The following is a 13,068-nucleotide window of genomic DNA, read 5'->3' as shown; positions in this document are numbered from 1 at the left end:
CCACCCTACAAACGTGCATTTCCTCTAGCTCGATTACTGAGCAGAAATGGCTGTCGCTATGGAGAACTTGATGACAAGCTTTATAATAACAGATTAAATAAACTGCCCCTAATCTAACCAGCAAAGATAAAGAAATGAGATGTGTCCAAACAGTCAGGCTCACCAGAGGTTAAGCATCTCAAAGTAACCACCTTCAGAATGGTTGGCCAACTTTGCACCTCAGCACATTTAAGAACACACTAGTTTATCCTTGCTGAAGAATTTTAGTGCTGGTAAATGAAACACTTTCTATTTTAGACTCCCAGGCCCCAATTTTAACTGCTGCCCTTCAGTGCTGAAAGTGATGGTAATCAACTGTAATCGCCTCGATACATCTGTGACCACCCAATCTGACTGATACTGCCCTACATTAACTTGGAGAGTGCCAGAGCATAAAACTTGGGGGTCATGATCACCTTGATAGCACCCTCCTTATGTTTGAAGCTGTCTAAAGATCTTCTTTAGGCAGATGAAGCAACAATGCAACTGCCTCCCTGTTAAACCTGAATATTAGAAGGCAGTGCATCTCAGCCATCGGCAGGTAGCTATGCCTGGGCTTGTAGATGCCCAATAGATGGCATACTGGTGGGTGTGGACAGTATGCTTCTGGTGCCATCTAAATTCTCCTTTGCCACTCATTCTCATGCCATAACTGCAATGGCAGCAACTCTGAAACTTCAATGAATGGATAGCAGTAGTTGAAAAGAAAAATTACCATAATGTAGCACATTACAAACCATATCCAGAGTTCATAATACAAAATCTGGAAGGTTATTAAAAGCACAAGTGCGCTGAGAATAAAGAAATTAAATATCTATAACAGCTCCTATTTTCCGAGATTCATTGCACAGGTTACATTGAAGATAGCAATTTCATCTCCAAAGGTTTCTCAATTGTGCTTTCAAAATCAACCACAGTTCTTACCTCTCATTGTCTGAGCTAAGAATCCAGTAAGCCAAATAGCCAACATTTTAAAATTCAGCAATTGTCTTGATTCCCAACATGCAAGAACTTTGAAGCACACTTCACATGGATGAGCGCTGAGTCATAAATACTACACAAGTCTGGGCAAGAAAGCACACTGGCCATAGGAATGCACACCAACAATTCTAAGACAGGTGCTGGGCATTTCTGCAGCCAATTGCTGTGGGCATAAGGCATTACGCACACAGCAATCTCCAGGAATACTTGCGGTATCCTTTTACTCAAAGGTTAATAACAGATCTGCAATTTAGTAGATGTTGAGCCAGAGGATGCAGGTAAGTCACAGTAATTACCTGGGCGAGTCTCACATGAAAAGGAAATAAGGCCTTCAAATTTACCCTCGTGACACAAGTAAAACTGGAAAGTTTGAAGCGGATTCTGTCTTTTGCACAGATCTACATTCTTTTTTGGGTTATTAAACAGGGAAGTTTGAGAATTTGTGGTGCTTGAATTACAACTGTTCCAATTCAGATCTGGAAGAGGTCATTGTACCATTCTGTTAGTTGTTCCCCCATGCACTGTATGTACAGAATATATCTTTCAGAAAAAAATCACAACCGTATAAAATGGTTTAAGTCTACCTTTAGAATGCTCACATAAAATATAACATTTTCACCATCTTCCTTTCCCATGTTCTCTTTTCCATTCATGTTCTGTCTTTCCTTTTCATTATTTTAATTTCATTTTATTTCTACCTAATATTCCTTATTATAACCAACTAACATATTCCATTCGAAAAGGAAAAGTTCATACATTTCATTAAACATTTTTGGAAGTCTTGCAAATTTCGGCATTTACTACAGATAGAAGCGGCACCTAAAATAAAGTGGCCTCTGACTGACCAGAAACCAGCTCCAGCTCCAAATGTTGTACTCTCATTCAATTGAGGTTTACAACTCTGAAAATTGACATGGCTGAGACCAAAATTTGACAATTTTCTAACATCAAGCTCATTGGTGTATGACTAATTTTTGTTAGGCAAGGATATTAAGGGTTATGGTACCACGGCAGATAGATGGAGTTAAGATACAGATCAGCCATGATCTAATTGAATGGCGGAACAGGCTCGAGGGAGTGAATGGCCTTTTTCCTGTTCCTATGCTCCAATTTCCCTCGCTGGTAGTGTGAATGTGCCTGGACAATTCTTCTGCAATATACCATTGCTTAGGATCATTCCATTCCATTGTGAAATATTATTAGGGATTTTAAAATGAAATATTAGTAGTTAGCATTGCTAGAGGCACTCAATTTTTTGGCAAGGCTGCCAGTTTTTAAATCAAGCAGCAATATTATCATTTACACAAAGAGGTATTCACAAAGTCACAGGACAACATTTTAAACAGCCCCCGGAGTACTTCCAGACTGTGTTAGCATGGACAGTCATGCCAAGTACTAACATTAAAACAAAATCTAAGGAAACAGGATACAACAATTAGTTTCTAAACCATGGTACTTAGAAAGGCAATTTGCACTCATTCTCAACTCAAAGCCCCTCAGGGTAATGGGTTAGCATAGCTTTAAAAATATTTAGCAAATTATGGGAAATAAATACACTTTAAATTTCTATTGTATCAATTAACAAAGTACATGGAATTACATAGAATTTTACAGCACAGAAACAGGCCATTTGGCCCAACTGGTCTATGCTGGTGTTTATGCTTCACACAAGCCTCCTCCTATCTTATTTCATCTCACCCTATCAACATATCAAAGTCGTATTTACAAAATTCTGCAATAAGTGGAAGGAAATCTAATTGGCTTCATCTATTTAGATTCTGCCAATCACCATGTGAGCATTATTTGGAATTTATCCCAAACTTTCCTTAAATCCATTTTCATTTAAGATAAATGTTGCTGTAAATGCTCGTTTTTGTTTTCCCTGTTGAATGGTGAAGTAAATTCTAATCTATTTAATGGTTGATTATGCTCAATGTGCCCAATAACATTTTGAAATTTGACGAGTATGACAGGGCTTGACTAATACTTTAAGGATTTTGAAAACTTGTTTCATACACAAGTTATCTTTTATAGCTCTCTTCCTGACCTTGAGCTGTAAAGGAACCAATTTTTTTCCAGTTTCATTTTCAGAATGCGTGTAATTAGGAATTGCATAAAGTTATGCAACTTGTGGAAGTGGGTGGCGAGGTGAATGTTCACACTTTTCTTTCACCTCTGGGGCCTGGATTTGCTTCTGTCCCAGGTTGAAAGTCTCTCCTCTCCTCCAGCTGCAACAAGTTTGGAGGTCTCAGCCCAAATCCCAATGAGCACTCCACTCAGGCACACCAAGAATAGCTAGTGCCAGAAGTGAAAACATTCCGACTGATGCAGTTAGATGCTCTGCTGAGGTTGGGAGGTAAGGCACATTTTTGGAACACAATTTAAATGGGAATGCTGGGCCTGCACCTCCTCCAGTTGCAGGCTCAGTTATGTTACCTGGAAAACCCCAGCAATTCCCAATCCAGTGCAGGGAGTATGGTGTAATGGGTCTCCACCCCTTTTTCCTCTTCACTCTACCTGTAGCCCTTGATACTTCAATCTAGAACCTTTGATAGGATATGGCATCCAATGAGGAGTTGGCTTCTTGAGCATATCTAGTTAGCTAATGAACGGGACATATGATTTCCTTGAAAGTCTCAAATATCAGGGCCATGTTTATGCACAGATTACCATCGGGAAAGTTCTCTCATTCAGTTCTAGCTCATGGACTCCTGACCCTGAAACTTCTTTTATACAGGGCTGCTGGCTCCTGATGTACAAACGACAGCCACCCCATAGTAAGCCTGTTGAATTTGTCAAGACAAAACCATCAGAAAGACATGTCAAAATCCAAAATCCCTGCAAGTTCACATTGAGGATGCCGATGGCCATGTGCGACCCTCACATTAAGAGCCAAGAGCATTAGCAATGCACTTAACCCAACAAAAAACAGGTTCAAGTATGCTGAAGTTAAGATGCAGAGTTGGGCACCACTTGTTCAATGAACGTTGCTGGACTATGCATTAAGCTTTGCAAACTCACTATGGGAATCACAGTACAATTTTTCCAAATCTTACCATACTCCCAGTGGCCAATTTTGTATGACATCTGTATTTGTTACATTTCCCTGCATGTACACCCTAACACTATTGCTATTTCATCTGAATATATTAAAAAAGAATTCCCTAGGATTGATTTTCCCTCACCTTTTTGATGGCAAAAAAATATAAATTTATAAAATTACTTGTTACTAATTGAATAAAGCTATGTTCTTCAGCATGCTGCTATTAGGAAATAACACAAAACTGAAATATGTACTTGAGGACCCAGAAAATGTTCCAAATGGAAATAAAGACAGGAGGCTGGCTGAGAATGCCCCTTCCCACCTTGTTAGCATGTGCAGTCTGGCCCCCACACGATAGCCCCGGGAATCCCAGTGTTAGAGGAGTGCAGACCAGGTGATCAGGGTCTCCTCCCCTTGCACATCTCAGTTCTTGGCACAATGGCCAAGAAAATCAGCCTAGCAGGTCAGAATTACAATCTGCTGCTCCCTTCCCCCAACACGGTGCAGATCTCTTAATTCCTGTGTACCTGCTTACTTTGAACAAGCTTCTTCTCTAGCTGACTTGTGGACAACCCAAGTGGGCTTGTCAGACACGGTGTTAATGTACAGTGAAAAAGTGCGGACTTTAAAAAACAACTCCTCCCTTTGTGCACACATATGGATTCATAGGCCTCGATGTTAAACCCTACCCACCCTCACTTACGGGCGGGAGAGGGTCAGGGGGGGTGATTAAAATATCGGGATCGAGCAACCTGACCCTATCCCAATCCGTTTAAATTTTTACAAAGCCAAATCAGGCCATCAACGGCAGACGGAGGCCTAATTAATGTTCAAAAGTCATGGCCCGATGTCATCATCGGACCGCGACTTAAACTTTACTGTGGGGGGGAAGGTCTGTGCTGTTGGCTTCCCGGCAGCAGATCTGAGGCGGGTGGGGCCGACTGCCTTAAGTAAGTACTAAAGATCGGCTCCTTTTATCACTCTGTGTGGGCTAGAAGGAGCAGGAGTGCTCCCCCCAGGCCTCACAAGGAAGCCGTCACACCACCCCCCACCCCGCTCCCCCAGCCCTGATCGTGGCCCAGATCTTCTGCGTCCCCGATCACGGCCACAATCGCGGCCAGGAGCTTTCCCCTCCCCCCCCTACTGACTCCCGGGGACCGTTCCTACAGGTCCCCAGCTGTGGCCCCCTGCCACTACTTACTGCTCCTGCCCGCTGGCCAGGCAATCAATCTAGCTGGCTGTCGAACAGGAGTCTGCCCAAAATTATTCAAATGAGGGCCTGTCATGAAGTTCAGCAGGGCCATGTCGGGTTCTTCGCCCGTAACCGGGCTCCCCCAGCATCCTCCCAGCTCCCCGTTGATATCGGGGCCACAATGTTTTTCATCAACAGCTTTGCCTTTGGAACAATCCGTTTTAGAACCGAGATTCCTACGTGTACATAAATCTCGCCACGTTGAGATTTACTGTAACATACGTAAACCTGATACATAGTGTCTTACAAATATAACTTGAGAAACCTCCAGTAGGAATATGGTAACTTTTGGATACATTGGGATATATCTAGTTTAAACATGTAAAAACCTAGGATGACTTTAAACTATTTAACCACTGTTAAAGTAGAGAAATTGAGCATTTTTTTATAACTAAGAAATCGGCACAGGGGAATAAAAAGACAAACTTGAAAAGATGTAATGGGTAACACCCATTCCATAGCTTAAGTACACACCAGTAATACTTGGAATGGCTTAAATGATGTCAGATTTTGCAGAGTCCAGTGCCTTTGCCTGCAGCACTTTGAGTTGAAGAACGCAATCACGGCAGCATTAGTATCAGAAAGAATGCTTGAACCAAAGTCACTTATGTAGTAATGCTTCCAGCTGACAGTCAAACAACTGGATGGCTGAACCAGTCTGGATAGTTAATTGTTGTTCTTCACAACTACGCCCATGCTTGTTTTTTTAAAGAAACCACACACAAGACTAAAACTATTTCAACATAAGATTTACTTGCAGGTCGGCAAGCAGCATATTAAACTGGGGCAGAGAGCAGCAAGTCCTCCACACAACCCCCTCCCCCCCCCCCTAGAAACTAATGTAAGGAATCTTACAACACCAGGTTATAGTCGAACAATTTTATTTTAAAATCACAAGCTTTCGGAGATTATCTCCTTCGTCAGGTGAGTAGTGAATGAGAGGTTCTCAAATCGCATATCTTATATTAGGCTGGGACACCATCCCACCAATCAAAGATGTCGTTGGTGTTCAGACAGGTTAGCCACGGAAAACAGTAGGTCCCAGTATACTGAATACACAATGTGTCAAATTACACAGACAGAAAGAGACCCGAAAGGCAGAGAGAGAGAGAATTTCCAGTTGTATTAAAAACAGATAACTTTTTTTTAATACAACTGGAAATTCTCTCTCTCTCTCTCTCTGCCTTTCGGGTCTCTTTCTCTCTGTCTGTATAATTTGACACATTGTGTATTCAGTATACTGGGACCTACTGTTTTCCGTGGCTAACCTGTCTGAACACCAACGACACCTTTGATTGGTGTGATGGTGTCCCAGCCTAATATAAGATATGCGATTTGAGAACCTTTCATTCACTACTCACCTGACGAAGGAGATAATCTCCGAAAGCTTGTGATTTTAAAATAAAATTGTTGGACTATAACCTGGTGTTGTAAGATTCCTTACATTTGTTCACCCCAGTCCATCACCGGCATCTCCACATCCTAGAAACTAATGTTGCAGTTAGTCTCCCTTGAGGATTCTCATCCAAATGTCTATAGCCTAGAAATCACTGTGCGCACTAGGGGCATATGAATACTTAACGTGCTCATGTGTAATTTTTGTGGCCATGATTGTAATGAAGGCACTATTCTGTTTAAAATAGGTCAGTTCATGCCTCTTAAAATAATGGACAAAGCACTGTCATAAAGTGTTTGTGCACTAATATTGCAATTCTAGGCTTATACCACTAAGTGAAATAGTGGCAATACCGCACCAAAAACTCAAAATACTAGCACTGCTTTGGTTCAAGTTGTGATGTGGAGATGCCGGTGATGGACTGGGGTGGACAAATGTAAGGAGTCTTATTACACCAGGTTATAGTCCAACAGCTTTATTTGAAATCACAAGCTTTCGGAGCTTTCCTCCTTCGTCAGGTGACTCACCTGACGAAGGAGGAAAGCTCCGAAAGCTTGTGATTTCAAATAAAGCTGTTGGACTATAACTTGGTATTGTAGACTCCTTACATTGGTTCAAGTTACTATTGCAGTAAAGTTGATTTATCTGCAGATGCTGTATTCATTTGGCGAGTACAGATGAACAACATAGGTTAGTGTACTCCAGCATAAACCTATGTTTGTGCCGGCTAAGTGTTAAATGCAGTTAAGTTAATGGTTCATTCTCTTTTACATTGAATTTACAGCACAGAAACAGGCCATTCGGCCCAACAAGTCTGTGCCGGTGTTTATGCAACACACGAATCTCCTCCCATCTTACTTCATTTCACCCTATCAACATACCCTTCTATTTCTTTCTCCCTCATGTACTCATCGTTTCTCCCTCATGTACTTAGCCATGATGTGGAGATGCCGGTGATGGACTGTGGTGGACAAATGTAAGGAATCTTACAACACCAGGTTATAGTCCAACAATTTTATTTTAAAATCACAAGCTTTCGGAGATTATCTCCTTCGTCAGGTGAGTGAGTGAAAGGTTCTCAAATCGCATATCTTATATCTTATCTTATATTGGGACACCATCACACCAATCAAAGGTGTCGTTGGTGTTCAGACAGGTTAGCCACGGAAAACAGTAGGTCCCAGTATGCTGAATACACATTGTGTCAAATTACACAGACAGAGAGAAAGAGACCCGAAAGGCAGAGAGAGAGAGAGAGAGAATATTAAAAACAGATAACTTTTCTTCCCCCTTGCTGGTGGGGTTACGTGTAGCGTGACATGAACCCAAGATCCCGGTTGAGGCCGTCCTCATGGGTGCGGAACTTGGCTATCAATTTCTGCTTGACGATTTTGCGTTGTCGTGTGTCTCGAAGGCCGCCTTGGAGAAGCGTTCTCCAAGGCGGCCTTCGAGACACACGACAACGCAAAATCGTCGAGCAGAAATTGATAGCCAAGTTCCGCACCCATGAGGACGGCCTCAACCGGGATCTTGGGTTCATGTCACGCTACACGTAACCCCACCAGCAAGGGGAAAAAAAGTTATCTGTTTTTAATATTCTCTCTCTCAGCCTTTCGGGTCTCTTTCTCTCTGTCTGTGTAATTTGACACAATGTGTATTCAGCATACTGGGACCTACTGTTTTCCGTGGCTAACCTGTCTGAACACCAACGACACCTTTGATTGGTGTGATGGTGCCCCAGCCTAATATAAGATATGCGATTTGAGAACCTGTCACTCACTCACCTGACGAAGGAGATAATCTCCGAAAGCTTGTGATTTTAAAATAAAATTGTTGGACTATAACCTGGTGTTGTAAGATTCCTTACATGTACTTAGCAATTATGTACTTATTACTTTTACGTGGAGGAGGCGCACAAAATGAAGCACACTGTATTTCTGTTTAGCAGGACTTCAACAGGCTGTAAACCAAAAAAAAAACATTGCACTTACCCGTATTGACTTTTCTTTCGCAGGAGATAGCTACACCATGGGGAGTCAGGTTGGCACTAAGTTTTAAAAAAAAGTAACGGTTAGAAAAAACAAAAATAAGAGAAAACAATCCCAACATATTTCAGCCAACTTTCAAAACACTGATTATAACTAACTTGACATTTGACATATAAAATATAAAACAGTTAGAAATTAAACTGCAAGCCATTTAGCCCATGTGTTATTATGCGGTTCTGGTTCAAAATGTAGATGGCATATTACGTCTGGTATTACACACTATCCTGTGTGACACTGAAGGGCTGTGCAAAACTTAAAGTGCTACAAAAGGAAATATATCCTGTGAAATCTCACTCAATTGTACTTCACTTATATACAGCTTGCAAAATACCCCAATAAAAAGATAATTTACTACATGACTCTGTAACCTCTTACTCCACCTCTCTCAATAAATGCCCCGCTTAATCTCAGTCTCAGCTTACCCAGTACAAAGAGTGCCTACAATACTGAAGCTATTACTTACCTGTGAATGAAGTTGCATCAACTTTCATTCAACTGGGTGGTACTTATGAAAATATGTGCAGCATGCAAATTAATTTCGGGACTTTCACTATGAGGTTTACGGGAAGCCCAAGGAATCAGAACAGGTAATACCAGCCAAAGTATCATAGGATTATGATCAACTCTACATCAACAACTTGCATTTACAGTATATAGCACCTTTAATGTAGTAAAAAGTCCCAAGGTACTTCACAGGAGAGTCATCAAACAAAACTTTATGGGGGATTCTCAGCTACAACTTTGTTTGCTTTTCATTATCTTAACCTTGGCTGTTAGTTCCAGGAAGTTTAACATATCCCTTAGCATACTTGTCTCTCCTTGTAATACCACATGTTGTTTAAACAAAACTTAAAATATCATTCAACAAATATGATAAGTATTTTGTTACCGACTGCATAAATAAACTTGGAACAAAAAAGAATTTACAGTAACATTTCAGATAAAGTTACACAGAAAAAGATAAACTCATGCACATGCAAGTGATACACTATCTTGAAAGTTTAGGTCTATCATCGGAAGGCTGAGTAACCTCGCAGTCAGCCCCAAATGAGTAGTGGCTACACAAAACACGAACAGTGGACTAATTATAGCCAGTGCTCCAAATACACTTACCTAAAGCAGCTCTGGATAATTTTTAACACGGCACAAGAAGTGTAACAGAAACAGCATTCTTCACTTAGCACCGACTTTTGCAGAAACAAAGCAAAGTAAAGCCCTGTATCCTGCGGGCTGCTGTCCAGTTTCTCATAGCAAGCCTTTTTACTGGGCGAGCCAACAGGAAGAAAATTACTTTTGCAGAGATCATTTGTAATGAGGTAATTTAAAGGAAAGTTGGGTCTGCTATCAAAAAACTTTGCCCTTTGCCAGCGTACTTCTGTTTGGGATCTAACCAAATGTTATTTATGTCCAGGCTGCTGGTTAATGGCTCACTTGAGAATTCTAGCACTAGAGCAATAGGTTCCACAACATACTTATGCAGTTCTTTCCAGAAGTGTACACTTAACCCCTTCACCATCCTATATGTGCCCATGACAAAGTTTTTAAGATGACACTGAGCTCTAGATACTGCAAGGCTGTAAGTACCACTACAATTGTGCATTATACTTGTTTTTACAACAGTTGTTTAAGCACTGGCATGACCAGAGGCATGTTTTGTGCAGAACATTGACTACCAAAAAGAGTGACGGGACCCAGGCTCATCCCCTTGCGCTACTGATTTCTCAATTTCAGTTATGCTAGTGTGGGGAAGTGTAGAACAGAAACTGAGGTGTAAAAACCAGAGGTAGAGTATTCCCTAGTTGTTCTCACACAGGGCCTCCAAGTGACCCATATCTTATATTTTGCAAATAAAACGTGCAGGCTGCCTTTATGTGGTGCAGGCTGCCTTTATGTGGTGCTAGCCACCCGCGATATCGAAGCCCCCTGCTGGTGAAAAGCCACTCAACAGCACAGCTAGGCCAGGCAGCTTGCAGCTATCAGGTCAATCACCAGGCAACGCAAATGTTACGAGCTGCCTGCATCTCAACGACCGGGTGCGGGTTAATTGCTCACTGCAACCCCGCGCCCGGTTTTGGGGGTTATCCGATATAATCCCCTATAACTCTTGTTATAAAACCTAGAATTCCATCAGCTTTTTTATTGCTATATCAACCTAGGCTACAGCCTTTGATGTTGTGTGAAGCTGTACCCCTGAATCCCTCTGCTCTTCCACAGTATTGAGCCTACTTCCATTCACAGTATAATTACTGCTGTTATTTTTTTACCAAAAATATATAACCTCACACTTACTGACAATGAATTTCAGTTGCCATTTTTTTCACCCATTCCCCATTTTAACGGTATCCATTTGCAGCTTCCTTTGGTCTTCAATAGAATTAACTATACCTTATATCATCAGAAATCTTCAACACTACTCCCCCTAGGCCTATATCCGAATCAATGATATACAGAGTGAACGCAAGTGGTCCCAGCAATGAACCCTGTGTGACACCACTACCCACTTCCAACTACTCTGAAAAACACCCTATAACTCTTTTTCTCTGTTTTCTCCCCCTAACCAATTCCTAAATCCAGTTTACTATCCTCCTCCTAATTCCATACCTCTTAATATTCTCTAGTACTCTCATGTGGTACCTTGTCAAGCACAATCGTCCCTTTTATTTCCTTTATCTAAATATGTGGTAATGTCATCCTTAATAAAGAATCTAAAATTTTCCCTACCACAGATAGTAAGCTACCACCTGGCTTATAATTATTTTCAAAAATGTACTACATTGAACACTCTCCAGCACTCTGGCACATATCCCCACTCAAGAGAGCTCTGAAATTTAATTTTCTAGGGCCTCGGCAATTTTCTCCCTCATCAACTAAATTATCTAAAAATTTCCTTTTACCCATCATTATACCTCTCACTTCCGCTCAACCACATCAGGATTCACCTTCTCTCCGATATCTTTCTCTGTGATAAAGTCTGATGCGAAGTACTGACTAAATGTCTCTACCATTTTTTGATCATCATCCACAAATTGACAATCCTCTGCTCTCAGGGGTCCCGCCTTTGCTAAAAGTGGTATTTGAAAACAAAGTAGTGAACATCTGAGCTCCCTCTTTTGAAACCTGGTATTATTTCCGTAACTTTTACGATTGATGCGTTAAAAACATTCACGTGTTAATCGCAGAAGTTAACTGCAATTAGTTGACAGCCATATTTTTAACCTCTTTATTTGTCCATGGCATCCTGAAACTACCAGTTTCCTTCTTTTTAATGGAATATAGTTCTGTACCTTTGCAATGTCTTTTTTTTTAAATATCCCACTGATGCTCTACAGTCCTGTGTGCCAATTTCTCCTTCCACCTTACCTCAGCCAGCTCACTCCACCTTTCGAAAATTTGCCCTAATCCAATCTAGCATTCTAATTTTTGTTCTGACTTTTTCCTCTTTCTAATTGGATGTTAAACCATATCATATTGCGGTCACTGCTCCTAATTTGCTCACACACATTTAGCTCATCTACCTAATCTATTTCATTACTCATAACCAAGGTCCATCCAGTTCGCCTTCTGCCATCCTGGTAGTCCCATGATACAACGATAATGGAGTTGTTGACTAATCATGGCAATAAATCTCTATCAATTAGTCTACAACAGACCCAGAAATGAGGTGAGGAAAACCCCAGTGCTGGAGAGCTTTGAGAAACATAGGTCCAAATTCACCTGTTCCTCCTAATCATGGTACACTTACCATATGTTCTGTCTCAAATTAGTCTTATACCTGTATCCCAAAATATTATTTTCTGAAAGAAATCTATCTAATTTGCCTTTGAATAAATCAATACTATCTCCTTCCACTGTCTCACTAGGAAGCCTGTTTGATAGATTTACCATCCGTTCACTGAAATAATGATTCCATATATTAGTTTTGAATTTCTCCCCCTTGAAGCATAGGTCATGTCCTCGGGTTCTACTGTTCTGGATAAGGTAAAAGAGCTTGTCATAGCCTACATTAACCCACTTTCAATTTTACATTTGTAAAGAACTGAAGCGTTGTACAGAGAATTCCAATGATCAGATCTGTACAGAAGACTCAAGATTAGTGCTTGTTGCGTTAACATTTTACTAAACAAACAGACGGTACCAGGACACAAAAGGAACTTTTGAAACAAAAATATAACAAACAGACAAGAGTAAAGTTGCCAATTAATTATAGATCTGATTTTCCCTGGAACGCAGTGAGCGTAATGCTCACCAACAAGGCTGATGTTATGGGAATTCCCGAGGCTGACCTCATTACGTATGCCCAGTGATTTCC

At 41.0% G+C, this 13,068-nt stretch overlaps 1 protein-coding gene across 3 annotated transcripts in view; it reads right to left on the bottom strand.

The window, feature by feature from the left end:
- Positions 1-13,068, bottom strand: part of LOC137324738 (ras and Rab interactor 2-like) — a 127,363-nt gene that overhangs the window by 50,354 nt on the left and 63,941 nt on the right. For 2 of the 3 annotated variants that reach the window (XM_067989396.1, XM_067989394.1), the window contains exon 2: positions 8,703-8,758. The gene's annotated coding sequence lies outside the window, so the exon portion shown is untranslated. Of the gene's footprint in view, positions 1-8,702; positions 8,759-9,872; positions 10,037-13,068 lie in introns of those variants that run through there. The other variant, XM_067989395.1, reaches the window with a different exon arrangement.

The sequence above is a fragment of the Heptranchias perlo genome, chromosome 8 (genome assembly GCF_035084215.1).
Source record: "Heptranchias perlo isolate sHepPer1 chromosome 8, sHepPer1.hap1, whole genome shotgun sequence".
Taxonomy (NCBI): Eukaryota; Metazoa; Chordata; class Chondrichthyes; order Hexanchiformes; family Hexanchidae; genus Heptranchias; species Heptranchias perlo.
The sequence above is the reverse complement of the archived record's forward strand: the minus strand, read 5'-3'. Positions and strand labels throughout refer to the sequence as shown.